The sequence below is a fragment of the Larus michahellis genome, chromosome 10 (genome assembly GCF_964199755.1).
Source record: "Larus michahellis chromosome 10, bLarMic1.1, whole genome shotgun sequence".
NCBI lineage: Eukaryota > Metazoa > Chordata > Aves > Charadriiformes > Laridae > Larus > Larus michahellis.
In genome coordinates this window covers 19217077-19231730 of record NC_133905.1, presented here as the reverse complement: position 1 = coordinate 19231730, position 14654 = coordinate 19217077, and positions in this window count along the sequence as shown.

Genomic DNA, 14654 nt, shown 5'->3' with positions numbered 1-14654 from the left:
TAGAAGTCACCTTCTTTTGCCAAATATTGAACACACAACACTCCCCTGTTGTGGCTGCTTATACGCCTGGTAACGCAGCTCCTGCCAATCCCCATACAGGTACAGCAAATACTCAAGCCTCCAAATTTATATATATGTACATATGCATGCATACATGCATACAAACACACAGTTTCCTGTATTTTACTGAGAAAAATACAACACAATCTAAACCCCGCACTCCTAAATTCTTAGAGATACAAGTAAAATCATAAAACAAAAAGAAAAACTTAGCAAATATTTTACCTTAAAACATCAGAGGAAGTTAAAAATTAAGACATGTTAAGAGGAACAGTACTGCCCATGTTACACAAACACACACCTGAAATCTGTGAAAAACCAACACAAAAATATACTGTCCATTATCCAAATCTATGCACCTGTTGGCAACAGACATTGTACCTTTCAATCCGATGTAAAGACTTCCTGCACCGTGTTTGCACAAATCTCATTAGATGCCCCTCATGACTGCCTGGCTTTTTTAAAAAAAGAAATTTTTAAAGGAATAGTGTTAGTTTTAGAGAATTTCGACAACTTGGGACGTCACCTTTCTATTGCTCACAACATAATTCTCATTCATCAGTGCGAGTTTTCTTTCCTGCGAGTAGGAACACAATCTACCAGACTGTAAAGCAACTCTCCATTTGACTCACTGGTGAAACAAGCTTGAAAAAGAGAAACCGGCAACATCTTCTGTTTCTAGGTGATGCTGTAAGATCACTGCTCGGTGTTCGTAAGTATGCAGATAAATCTTCCCTCTCTGACAAGAGAGAAAAGAGTGAACCATGCAATGAGGAGCCTTCCAACTTCACAGGTCTGCAAGACAAACTCAGCAAATCTTGTTTGCTCTCTCAGATTTATTAGATATTATTTACAAGATTTGTGTGCCACCACTGCCTGTCCTGTGATGTTTTATACTTGGCTGGTCATCACTGCCTTCCCTGTAACACAGAACTCCAGTCCATTAGCAGGCCAGGGAAGAAAAGCCATTCTAATCAGATAAAATAACAGAGGCATGACAGACTCACATATTTTCAAGCGTGGCGTAAGAACTAACTTTAAAATATTACTTCCATCAGTAATTTTACCCCCAAATCACACGAAACCTAAACCTAAAATAAAATGAAAACCACAATAAATAAAATCACAAAAAAAGTAATTTTGAGCTTGAATACAACTGTACCCTACAATATCAATGCATTATGTATGAATCTAAAGCAAGTGACTGACACAGGAGTTTGTCCTTGCAAATAACAATGAATTGCTGTCACAATCCCCACCACTGACAACGTGCCTGCTGCATCCCCTCAATGCTTACTGCCGGTATTATCTGCCATCTCCCTCCACCTCTTACAAGCACGTTTCTAACCCATTTCCTGAGGAACACGTATATATACCTCTCTTCCTGGTAATGACAGGCTGCTGCTACACATGCCCCACACAACGGCAGGATTTTCAGTGCCAGAAGTGGTGCATGCCGCCCTGCCAGAACCTGTCCCACACAGCTTTCCAGAGATGATCCCTGAAAGGTTTGCTGTGCTGTCATGCTCCCAAGGTCAGTGTTCACAACTGAGCGCTGACTTTTTTTTTTCCCCTGATGCACACTATGGAAATGCATTACGTACAAATATTATTCCCTGAACAAAAGTCACTGTGGTACTTTATCCAAACAACCAGCTAGCCAGTCAGTTTAGGATTAATTCAAATCCCCTCTCTTTTTTTCTTCCTTCTAACATCTGAAGATGGCACCTTGTCCTACTTTTGCAATCTCTTTCTTTTAAGATTGATTTATGGTAGCAATTTTCTTCCATCTGCATATCCATGAAAATTTGGGACCCAGCAGCAGAGCATAAGCTTATTCTAAAAATAAGAAGGCTTCACAAAAAAAAAAAATGAAGTCATATAAGAACACCCATGGTGAGCTATGAGTACATTACACAAAGCACAATAGGGACCCTATGGAACGCAGCAGCCCTAAAATATTCTAGGCACATTTTTATCCTTAGCAAGCAGATAAAGGATGATTTTTAGTTTTTAAATCTCTAAAGGATGAAATGAAATTCACCTTGGATTAGGGTAAATACCATGTATGAACAGGACAGACAACAGTTTTCTCTATGGGAGTCATTTTTCTCATGAACTTATTCTGATTTTTCTGTGGGTTCCTGTTAACTCAAATTAATGATTCATGACTGCTTTAAACATTTGCACTATTAATTTACTGGATCAGTAACAAGGAATTTAAAATTTCCTTTTGGGAAAGTAGAAAAAAGACGACCCACCAGCATCTACACAGAGGCTTTATGAGTTTTATGGTTTGTTTTGGTTTTCTGGGGCATGTCCTATGGGTAAAGCATAAATAATTATCCAGACAAATTTTTAAACAACATACCAAATATCTAGGTACTGAAAATAAAGTGAACATAAAAGTGCTAATCTAAAAGCTATAAATACAACTTACTTTTTTAATGGAACTGGACTGTAAACTCCATGTATAGGTTTCCCTATGAATACAGGAAAAAGTTATTTAGAATATAAGTGCATTCCCTGCAGTGCAAAATGAACATGACCCAAACCTACTACTCCTACAGCTGTCACCCCACGACAAGGTAGTTTTAATTGCCATTGTAGAGATCTCACAATATAGATTCTGTATCGCTGATGCCACGACTACAGATGCCAAGGTTGGATGTGGCATTCAGACACTGAAGCTGCCAAGTCTGCTTCTTTCACAAGTACTAAATTCACCTGGACTAAATTTTTTTTTATTTATTTTTAATACAAGAAAAATGTTCCTGGACTTTCAAGTTACTGGGACGTGATTAAACCCTTCAGAGGGATGTGTATCTGCTAGCATAGGTTGCACAGGTCAATTATTAAAAAACTCCAGGAATAAACACCATGAAAAAGTGCCCTCATCTCAGAAAGTTAATCAGTATAGTTCTAAGTTCATGATGAGACGTGGCAGAGGTTAATTAAGCATCTACCATGAAAGGAATGCAGAGCCTGGAGAAGTTTTGTTTGTTTGTTTGTTTTTAATGTATTGTGTTTGGTAACTAGCTAATGAAGAATACAAAATTCAACTACTTGTGGAGAAGCTGCAGTACAAAGAGTTCGAGAACAGTGATGACCTTGGACAAACTGTGTTGTCCAGTCTATTTTAACGCTAAGAAATTATGATTTTTTTTTTGCCATCTCCATGCAGAACTCTCACTGAACTTCCAAGAGAAGGCAAGCTGCTGCAAATATCACAGTTGTGATACTTGTGCCTCTGCACCTCTTTCCTCTCTCGTGCATCTTGGTTAAATCCACAGGGACAGAGGAAAGAGTGAAGGCAGTCTGCCTTGCTAAGCTTGCATACAGAATAGTTTCTTCACCATCAGTCCAGACCAGTCTCTGGCTAAGATTCCTCCTAAATTTAAAAAAAAAAAAAAAAAAAAAAGAGTTAAAAAATATTCCTTAAAAAAGGCAAGAGAGAATTGCTGCAACAACTCTGGTAGTTTGCTTCCTCTGCAGCTAAAACAGAAAAATTCTGTTAACTTTCTTTCCTACATACCTAGAACACAGCCTTTGATTTCTCATGCAAAGAGCTAGCTTATGATTACTGGAAAACTCTGATGAATTAGTAAGCCACATATTTTTACAGATAAAAAAAAAAAATATTTTCCGTCTATGCAAGGAAGGGGACACCCAGAGGACCACATTAGGCCCCTGCCATCATCTTTGCGGCAACCATAAGTCACACTATTAAATTCCGATTACTAGAAACTGACATTCACTTGGCTCAAAATATATTTTTTTGTAATTTAGTGTCAGCTTAAACCTTATAGTGAAGGCATAACTTCAATCAAATGAAAGGGAGAAATTATCTGAATCAGTGCTCTGAATTCACTCATCTGTACCCCACCACCCAAGAGGGCCCAATCCGTGCATCTCTGTTTCTGCTTACTCTAAATGCTCTGGATAGACCCAGGTGTTATTTCAGACAGTTATTACTAAAAACCTTAGTCCTTTAGCAACAACGTATTTCTTCAGCTGTGCTGTTGCTACCTCATTACAGTTAGCGTTTCCTAGTCAATTTGGTCAGAAGGACCAGCTGCAAGAGAAGAAGTGGGTGTTCACACTAGGCTTGGCAGCCTAGCCACAGTTAATCAACTCAGGTGTGTTATCATCAGAGATGATCCCATTTGCAAATCTGCAGGAACATGGTCTTCGGCTCCCTCAAGTTTCCTTCCTTCCTGTTTCTCTTTATTCATTCCAAATTACTCCTCCAAATTTTTCCTTTCAATCATCTAAGAAAGGCAACCCTTTTGATCTGCTCTGCAGAGCTCCTGTATGTGCTCATCCCTTCCCAGTCTTCTCTAGCCTCCAGGGAACAACAAAACGGTGTGGTGAGGAAAATGCTTCAGTACTGCCCCCAGGAGAGAAAAAGTGCAGGTAGGACCTGAAAAGCCTTAATGCAGCAGCAGGCTCCTTAGCAGCTCTGGGTAGGAACCACAAACTAAACAGGGAATCCAAGAGCATTTCCCTTCAATCTGCAAACAGTGACACCAGCTGCTTCTCTTGCAAAAGCAGTGAATGAATTTCCATTTCTGATGGTCTTTGGGTCTGTCACTCTTGCTCCCTGGAGAAGAAGGTGACACTACTTTGTTGCACAGAGAAACGGGAGGATTGACCTTAGACTGTCTGCTTGGATGTGAACCCTAACTGCTCAGTATGACTTTAGTTTATAAACTATTTTTTGCCTCTTGTACTGACCTAAATACTGCAATGTTTGGTTTACAAACATGTCAAGGGAAAACTGGTTTTGCCCTTGCCCTACATTTCCCTTTCTCTTCTCAGTTTGGCATCTCTAATACATTTCTTTTACCCATATTACAGAAACTACTTTTTCCACATAAAACATTTTAGTCATTTGCTGGAATTCATAGGCTTGTGAGTGGGCTTCATATCCCACTGTTTAAATGGTCAGCATGGAATCATTTTTTTTTTTTACATTAAATAAACAATTTGCTTTTTTTAAAAAAAACAAACATTTAAAATGCTACTGCTTTGATTAATGTCTGTAAGGTTATTTTTTAAAAAATAAAAATTCAGGCTGACAAAGAAAACTTTTATTGCTAGTTTGTAATTTATAAACCAGAGAAAAACTCACCTCTTCTGACATTCATTTTCATTCCACTGCCTTTTGTTCCATCCGACTATTCCCTCTGCACACCTGCTCTCTATCTCCATTTGTCTGATTAATTATCCTCACTTCTTCTCTACAGGCTTTGACAAGTTCCTCTTCCTTCTCCAGATTCATCCCCATTTTTTGCCTTGTGTGGCTTAAATCTCCACCCTAAATATACTGGCTCCTCTCAAAATGAAACGAAACAGAAACTACCATTAAACAGTCTTAAACAAAGTAACAATAAGTAGCAGAACATTTTGACTCTATACCAATTTTTGGAAAACTTATAAATTAAGCAGTTTTCAGACTAGGAGCTGATGCTTCTGTGTGATATGTACTCCCATGGAGGAACAGCCATATTCAAAGAGGTCTTTATGATAGCATTATACACATTATTTCCCTTAGATAACACAGAACTTATTATCAATTCAGAATCTGATACAAATGCTGAGCAGTATTTCTGTACGTAAAAATATCATATAGGTGCGTCTCAGTTTATTTTTTTCAACATCCAGGTTACCTGGTAGTATATGCTATAATTAATTCTTCTCAGGATTTCCACAGTTGTTATTCCTCACTTGTCCTGCTTTCAGTGTGTTGGGCCTTGATGAAAAATCCTGCTGTTAAGGCAAAACATACTTGTGCTTTGTCACTCATGTAACTTTTAATATGGAAACTTTGTAGATTTTTATTAGTAAACAATTCAAAATAGATATAAAATCTTCACAAAGATGGGTCTGAGTGTTCCTGGAGCGGTTATAGTAGAGAGGACCAAGATGGTCTGTCACTGAAAGCTCATCTGTGACATCTGGTTTTGTGTTCAGTTTCCTCCTCTGCCCAAAATTCATGTAACCTTTCCAAGACTTTCAGCATCTTTGAAATCTGGGTTGTCTCACTGTTCTACCTTCTCCATTTCATAAGGGTTTGAGCATGATTATGGGATGAGCAATTCAGAAAAAGCAGAGAGAGTATGTTCGGCAGCCTACAGAGGCAGAGGTATTACTCGCCTATGTGAGGCACACCATTTGTCCTCTTTGTCAGAGGCAAAGAAAAAAAGGTAGGAAAATACTTAAAAAGTAATCTTGCCTAGAAATATTTAGAAGCAATTGCATGGTCTTACCTTCTCACCAGCAATCCTTTCACATATTGAAACCAACCTGCACTTACTAGATGCTCATTTGATCCTTTTGCCCTGGAGGTTTTGGCTATCTTTACAACTGATCCATTCTTCACATTTAACAATGAGTCAAATCACACATGTAGGTATGGCGAGATGTGGGTGTCCTGACAGAAAGATTCGGCCTCACATGTCCCACCTCCAGTTTTTTGGGTTGGGATTTTTTTCTTTTTTTTTTACTCCAAGCATGTTATTACTGTCTATGAGTCATTTCATTAATCCAGAGAGAAGGCTAGAAAACAAGTGAATAAACACCCTGCTTCACAACCTTCTGTCTGCACTGTTTACTTCTCTGCTAATGAATGAACAGCTAAAAAACAGAATTATCGTAATTGGGGACATTCAAAGGGACATTATCTCCTCTTTGTCAAGAGCTGCTGCCTGGGTCTGCCCGTGATCACACTACATGGTCAGACGATGATCTCTGAATGTTCACTCCCAATGACAGCACAAATATGACAGAAAGTCCAGGAAAACATTGGAAAGGAACATACATCCAAGTCAAAAAGAAGAGCACAGGAGTCTTTTACGTGACCACACCTTTCCTGTTAAAAATAGGTGTGAGAAACACAAAACACCTGTGATGCCAGACACAGGACCCTGTCTCAAGCAGCACAAGGTCAGATCTCTTATACGCGCTGTGCTCGAACTCAGCACACGCTCCAAGTTCTGCAGTTCCCTCTGTGCGCATGGATAGGGCTCTTCATTTATCACCAATATGGCAGGCAACTGTCTGAAATGTCCTACTCCCCCCTTTAGAGCTGTCAGAGTGATCCTATCTCCAGTGACATGAATAAAGATAGAAGACAAAGGACTAAATGAGAAAGAAATTACTGTAGCCTTGGTTTTGCTCTCCAATGCAGGGATTACAGGAATTCAAGGTCTAACTTCTGCCACCACGGCAGCCTGGGTTTTACTCTCCCTTGCAGTCCTACAGCTGCAGACACAGATGAACTGATGCTCAGTGCAGCTTCATCCCAACTCCTTTCACACTGACAGAATCAACTTTTTCTTGCTTCCCTCAAAAGCATAGACAGAGTTAAACCTTAGGACTATTATTTCAAACACCAAAAGGTGTTTAATAAGTCCCTTTCAACTTTCAAGGGTAGGAATATTGCACAGTTACTTCATAAAACAAGAATTTAATGCCTATGGAAGACATTCAGATTCCTATGAATGCTTTTCAAAATAAGGCATGACACTAAGTCTGTTTGTGCACTTTATATACTCTTTCCCCTTTTTTGTTACATATGCTCAGATTCTGGAATTTAGTCTAACATTTATATTTCTGCACTTTGGTGCATAGTTGAACACGCTCTTCTCTGATCTGCTTTCAAAGAGAATCTATTAATTTCTGTATCAAGGAGGGCTGACGTTCAGCTCCTGAGCTAAACATACAGTCCAACAGAACATGAAATTCAACATCTGGCAACTCCCTGATGATTTCCTTTTCCTGCTGCCATTGTATAATGGGACAGCAGCTTGTACATGTCTCCATCATGTGAGTGGTGTGTTTCCACTTTTGTGACAACTAGTCGCATATGAGGCTCTGTCCCTGCCAATTGTCACACAAACAGTGTTCAAACACTTGTACAAATTGCTATGCACCTCTTTGTCTCCTTCTAGATGAGAATATCTTGTCCACGCTGTCTGGGCTGGACAGAAGGACTGGACACAGCAGTGGCCTAGGACATTACCATAACACATTGACTTGTGTCACCTGGACTTCTTAGGACTTACAAGGACAGGCAGACTCTTTGCGCTGACAACAAACTGTTGTCTGTGCACTGACAACAGACTTGCTGACATCTGTGTGGCTGGCTGGATTTCTGATCAAGAGTTAGTATTTTACAAGGCTCCTTGATAGCTTGCGACACACAAATCAACAGAAAGCTAGCATTCAGCAAATAAAATAAAAAAAAGCCTTTTCCTAAACTCTCTGTAAGACTCCTTCAACAGAACATAGTTTTCTTCTTATAAATCAAATTGTATCAAGAAAAACAGGAAAAAAAATCTTGAGTGTAACATAAAAGCGGTCAGCCAAGTGCTATGTACCACTCCGTCACAGTCTATCTTCCCCTCTCATCTGCCACATACTGCAGTAGACCATACGCGGGGAGGGCCGTTAGTGACCCTGGCTGGAGGACCACATTCTCGCATCCAGGTGCTGGGAGCACAAGAGGTCCAGCCCTCAGAGCAGACATACTGCTCACTCCTGCTCACCATTCACATTACAGGACAGGTTCTCCGTCTGTGCTACTGCCTGCCCTCCTCCCACACACGCCTGTTAGGACTGGGTCCACTCTCAGGGAGAGGATTGTAGGACATGATCTGCCAGGCGGCTTCCCACAATGCTAAAGTTTCCTATAGAGCTGAGGTACAGATACACACAGACAAACAACTAACTCAGTGTCCTTTTAGCTGACCTGCCATGCCTCATCTGCATGTGTAGACTAACACAGGCAATTCCAGATAGAGCTCTTCCCCACTGCTTCCCTCCTCCTCTTTGGAGTAAGCAACGTCCAGCGGCAGATGGGAAAGATGACAGAGACATGAAACCACACAACATTTACTGGCAGTGAGAACCTTACTTTAAGGATGCTGTGGGAAGAAAGAAAAGTGAACTTGACAACAAAAGCTCAGACTAATTTTTTTTTGCATCAGAGTATATCTCTCTACATATGTAAATATGTATTTGATTTGTACTTCTGAATTGAAAGCATTTTGGCCACACACTTGGAATACTTTAATGTGTACCTAACTTTAGGACATATAACTTCAAACCTTAAGCATGCAAAGTCACTCTTGACACGGAAATCATCGTCATACAAACAGAAGACTAGTATGTCTTTTTTTTTTTTCTTTTTTTTAAAAAATATCTCAACTTTGGCAGGAGGGTATTTCTGATTAATAAAATTTTAATTAAATTTCTCCTTTCACATCTGTAGTAGTTAATTCTAATCGAGCAAGCTCAAGGTTTTCAGTTGCCTGGATAAGACTAATAAGATTCTTCCACACTGTTACTTCAACATATGCAATCATACATGGCTCAGAATCACAGAAAATTCATGGTTGGAAAGCACCCTTAAGATCATCGAGTCCAACCAAACAACTACAATCTCTGCCACTAGAGCATGCCCTGAAGTGCCACATCTAGACGTTTCTTAAATACCTCCAGGGATGGTGACTCAACCCCCTCCCTGGGCAGGCTGTTCCAGTGCCTGACCACTCTTTCAGTAAAGTAATTTCTCCTAATATCTAACCTAAACCTCCCCTGCCACAACTTCAGACCATTTCCTCTGGTCCTGTCATTATTCACCTGGGAGAAGAGGCCAACACCCACCTCTCTCCAACCTCCTTTCAGGTAGTTGTAGAGGGCAATGAGGTCTCCCCTCAGTCTCTTCTTCTCCACACTAAACATGCCCAGCTCCCTCAGCCTCTCCTCATATGACCTGGTCTCCAGACCCCTCACCAGCCTGGTAGCTCTCCTCTGGACACGCTCCAGCACTTCAATGTCCCTCTTGTACAGTGGGGCCCAGAACCGAACGCATCACTCGAGGTGAGGCTTCACCAGTGCCGAGTACAGAGGCACGATCACTTCCCTGCTCCTGCTGGCCACACTATTCCTGATACAAGCCAGAATGCTGTTGGCCTTCTTGGCCACAGTGGTGGCTCATGTTAAGCTGGCCGTCCACCAGCATCCCCAGGTCCTTTTCTGCCAGGCAGCTTTCCAGCCACTCTGCCCCAAGCCTGTAGCGCTGCATGGGGTTGTTGTGACTGAAATGCAGGACCCGGCACTTGGCCTTATTAAACCTCATACAGTTGGCCTTGGCCCATCGATCCAGCCTGTCCAGGTCCCTCTGTAGAGCCTTCCTACCATCAAGCAGATCAACACTCCCACCTAGTTTGGTGTCGTCTGCAGACTTACTGAGGGTGCACTCAATTCCCTCATCCAGATCATCGATAAAGATAATAAACAAAACCGGCCCCAGAACTGAGCCCTGAGGGACACCACTGGTGACCGGCCACCAAGAGGATTTCACCCCATTAATCACATCTCTCTGGGCACGGCCATCCAGACAGTTTTTAACCCAGCGAAGAGTACACTTGTCCATGCCATGATTTGCCAGTTTCTCCAGGAGAATGCTGTCGGGGACGGTGTCAAAGGCCTTACCAAAGTCCAGATAGACAACGTCCACAGCCTTCCCCGCATCCAGAAGGCGGGTCACATGGTCATAGAAAGAGATCAGGTTGGTTAAGCAGGACCTCCCCTTCCTAAACCCATGCTGGCTGGCCCTGATCCCTTGGCCACCCTGCACTTGCCGTGAGAGCTCACTCAAGATGATCCTCTCCATGATCTTTCCTGGTACTGAGGTCAGGCTGACAGGCCTGTAGTTCCCCAGATCCTCCTTCCGACCCTTCTTGTAGATGGGCGTCACATTAGCCACCCTCCAGTCATCTGGCACCTGCCCTGTTGACCAGGATTGTTGATAAATCATGGAGAGAGGCTTGGTGAGCTCTCCCACCAGCTCCCTGAGTACTCTTGGGTGAATCCCATCCGGCCCCATAGACTTATATATGTCTAAGTGCAGAAGCAGATCATTGACTGCTTCCTCCTGGATTATGGGTGGGTTGTTCTGCTCTCCATCTTCATCTTCCAGCTCAAGGAGGCTGAGCACCCTGGGGATAGTTGGTCTGACTATTGAAGACGGAGGCAAAGAAGGCATTAACTATCTCAGCCTTCTCCTCGTCATTGGTTGCAACTTTCCCCCCAGCATCCAGTAAGGGATGGAGATTCTGCCTGGCTTTCTTTTTGTTGATGTATTTATAAAAGCTTTTTTTGTTGTCCTTAATGTTAGTGGCCAAGTTGAGCTCCAGCTGGGCTTTTGCCTTCCTAATTTTCTCTCTGTATAACCTAACGAGATCTCTGTACTCCTCCTGAGTTGCCTGTCCCTTCTTCCAAAGGTGGTAAACCCTCCTTTTATTCCTAAGTCCCACGCGAAGTTCCTTATTCATCCAGACTGGCCATTTTCCCCGCCCTTTAGACTTGCGACACTTGGGGACAGCCTGCTCCTGGGCCTTTAAGATTTCCTTCTTGAAGAGCATCCAGCCTTCCTGGACTCCTTTGCCCTTCAGGACTGTCTCCCAAGGGACTCTCTCAACCAGTGTCCTGAACAAGTCAAAGTCCGCCCTCTGGAAGTCCAAGGTGGAGGTTTTGCTAACCCCCCTCCTTACATCGCTACAAATTGAAAACTTGACCATTTCATGATCACTAAACCCAAGACAACCTCCGACCACCACATCTCCCACTAGTCCTTCTCTGTTTGTGAGCAGTAGGTCTAGCAAGGCACCTCCCCTGGTAGGCTCACCTACCAGTTGTGTCAGGAAGTTATCTTCCATGCACTCGAGGAACCTCCTAGCCTGCCTGCTCTCTGCTGTGTTGTATTTCCAGCAGATAGCTGGCAGGTTGAAGTCCCCAACCAGAACAAGGGCTGGCAATTGCAAGACTTCAGCCAGCCGCTTACAGAATACTTCGTCTGTCTCCTCATCCTGGCCAGGTGGTCTGTAGCATACTCCCAGCACAACATCTCCCTTATTTGCCTTCCCCTTCAACCTTACCCATAAACACTCAACTTTATCACAAATATCAACTTTCTTTTTAAACTTTCACTAGAAATAATTTTCTGAAGTTGGGGAAAAAACCTGCTGCAAATGGAAGTACACAATCTAAGGAATCCTATAAAGAAAACTTTCAGGCTTAAAAGAAATGCTTTAAAATTAATTTGCTTAGTACAGAACACCACCACCATTTAGGTTTCATATAGAAATGAAGCAACTCTTTATATTAGACTGAAGTTATGGGAAGCAGGTTTGATGCATGTGTGTGTGAATGACTGCAGATACGCTATGAAAGTGCACAGTATTAACAAACTAAAGTAATCACTTATTATTACTGGGTTCCTGTTAGCCAGGCATTAGCCAGGCATATAACTGCTGTAACTTGCGATGACGGAAGCTTCAAGTGATAGCACCAGATGCCTTATGACACAGAGTCATATACTTTTGGAGCTAATGATTGCTTATTAGATAGTTGTTCCAGGATTCTCAAGGAACAGCTTAGAAACTGACTTTGTGCAGGAATGACAAATTAATCGAGAAAACATTTGATAGCTCTACCAAGTGCCAGCCAAGGTTTGAGCTCAATGCAGAGAATTTATTACGAAACAAGGAGGCAGATCTAGCTGAGTCACTTTAAATCAGGAAATTCAATTCCTTCCTACTCCTCAGATTTTAAATATCCTATAGCAAAAAGCTTCAATAGGATTTTTTTTTATGTTTAGAGAAGAAACTGAAATACTGCAGTCAAGTCTCTCTAAAGGAAGTACTCATGACTTCCAAAAAGTGCAAAATACATCAGTCTAACAAAATTAAGAAGAAAACCAAAGGATTAAAAGGAAGATAACTAGTCCACCTCTTTTTACTCTTTGTAGTTAAGTGAAGTATTCCACACAAAGACTTAAAAGGCAGGAGGAGGAAATAAAAGTATTTCTGCCCTCAGCGGTTATTTCTCGGTGAGATAACCTACAACCTGCACCAAGAGATGTTGAAATAACAGTTCTATGACTCAGGACACTAGCATGGTGCTTTACAGAGCTGATTGGAAAAACAGCTTAAATTCCATAGGAGATGGGATTTTAAAGTAACATTTTCCTAATAAATTTAAACATGTTTATTCTGAATGAAGCTGAGAAACAGCAAAGGTTAAAACATCCTGTGCAGGAGCTGAAAGGGCTGATGGCTCTACTTACACCCTCCCTTCACCACAACACCGTGGGTATGAGAAATGATAACAGAGGAAGCGCATCAGCCTCTGGGAGAAGTCTGAGGGAGGCAAGCACGGCAGAGCTGCTCACGCCATCCTGCAGTAGACTGCTGCTGCTCTGAAGGGAGAGCAGTTACCCCAATCCTTTGGGGTTATCTCTAAAGGAGGCACTCATAAATCTTGGAGAGTATACCCACAGCCCATTCTCAAACAGTAGAAAAAGTATTAAGTTCTGGTTGGGTTCATTTCTTTGGGGTTTTCTATTACCCTCAGAGGGACATCTTTCCTTCTATCACCCATTGCTTGGAATGTTCCTCCTTAGCGTTTTACATACAATGCGGTTTCTTGCTTCCTGCCAGGTAGTGGGATTCCTTGAAAATCTTCCAATATTTTACACCAGTAAAAGAAGTTCAGAAATAACAGAAGAGGTGGTACAACTGTAATTGAGCCAAAAAAGAAAAAACACTGTATCATGGAAGGTTAGCTTTGAGACAACTGATTAGATTTTTACTCAAGACAAGTGTCAAACACAGTGATGAAGTGCAAGATAGAAGTGTAAAATCTCTGAAAGCAAAAAAGAAAGTTAACTTCACCTTGATGAGGTTTCTGCAAGCAGAAAGGCAGCTCACTCAGGCAACTTTAGCAGAACAGAACTTAATCTGCAAAGCATATTTGTTCAGCTATTAGTTGGTCTAAAAAGTCGTTTATTTGGTATACTAACAGCATTTACTCAAAAGTCTCATTTATAAGTATCAAGCTAAGCCTTGCTTTAGACTACCTTAGAAAAAAAATGGAGTCTGTATTGTATATCTATCTTTAGGGGAAATATAATTATTTCTGAATTCAGGAACTGCTCTGGGTTGGAGCAGCAGCTAATATCCTAACCAGAAATTCCTTGATCATTATTCAAGTGGTAGCATTTTTATTTTAAAAAACCTTAGTCCTCCTCCCCCACCAGTATTTCTCTTCTAACACATTCCATTCTAATTTTAGTCTTTTGAGAAGTTTCTTTTCCAGATCAACCCACTCTTTTTCACATTTAAATAATTTTCAGTTTTTTTAAAGAGCTCAGCTTTAGCAGGTGTTTCAGTAACTAAGCAATAAGACATCTCTTGAGAACATCTTCCATGTTTCCCAAATGGATTAGCCTGGAAGTTTTGGGAGAACAATATTAGGCAAAATAACCTTGCCATTTAATTTCAAAACTGGAATAAAAGTCCTAAGACAAAAAAGACACGCCCCCCATAAAGAAGCACTTATGATCACTGTTAACAAGTAAAGGTGCAGTGAGAAACAGTTGTTACACTGTCAATACCGGTAATTAACTTGAATTCAGTAAAATTCAACAGAAATAAATTTAGAAGCTTAGCATGGAAGAAAATAACGTAACTCTTCCTTTTTTGAATTATTCAGCTTTAGTGCAACCTCACAACTAAGAAGGC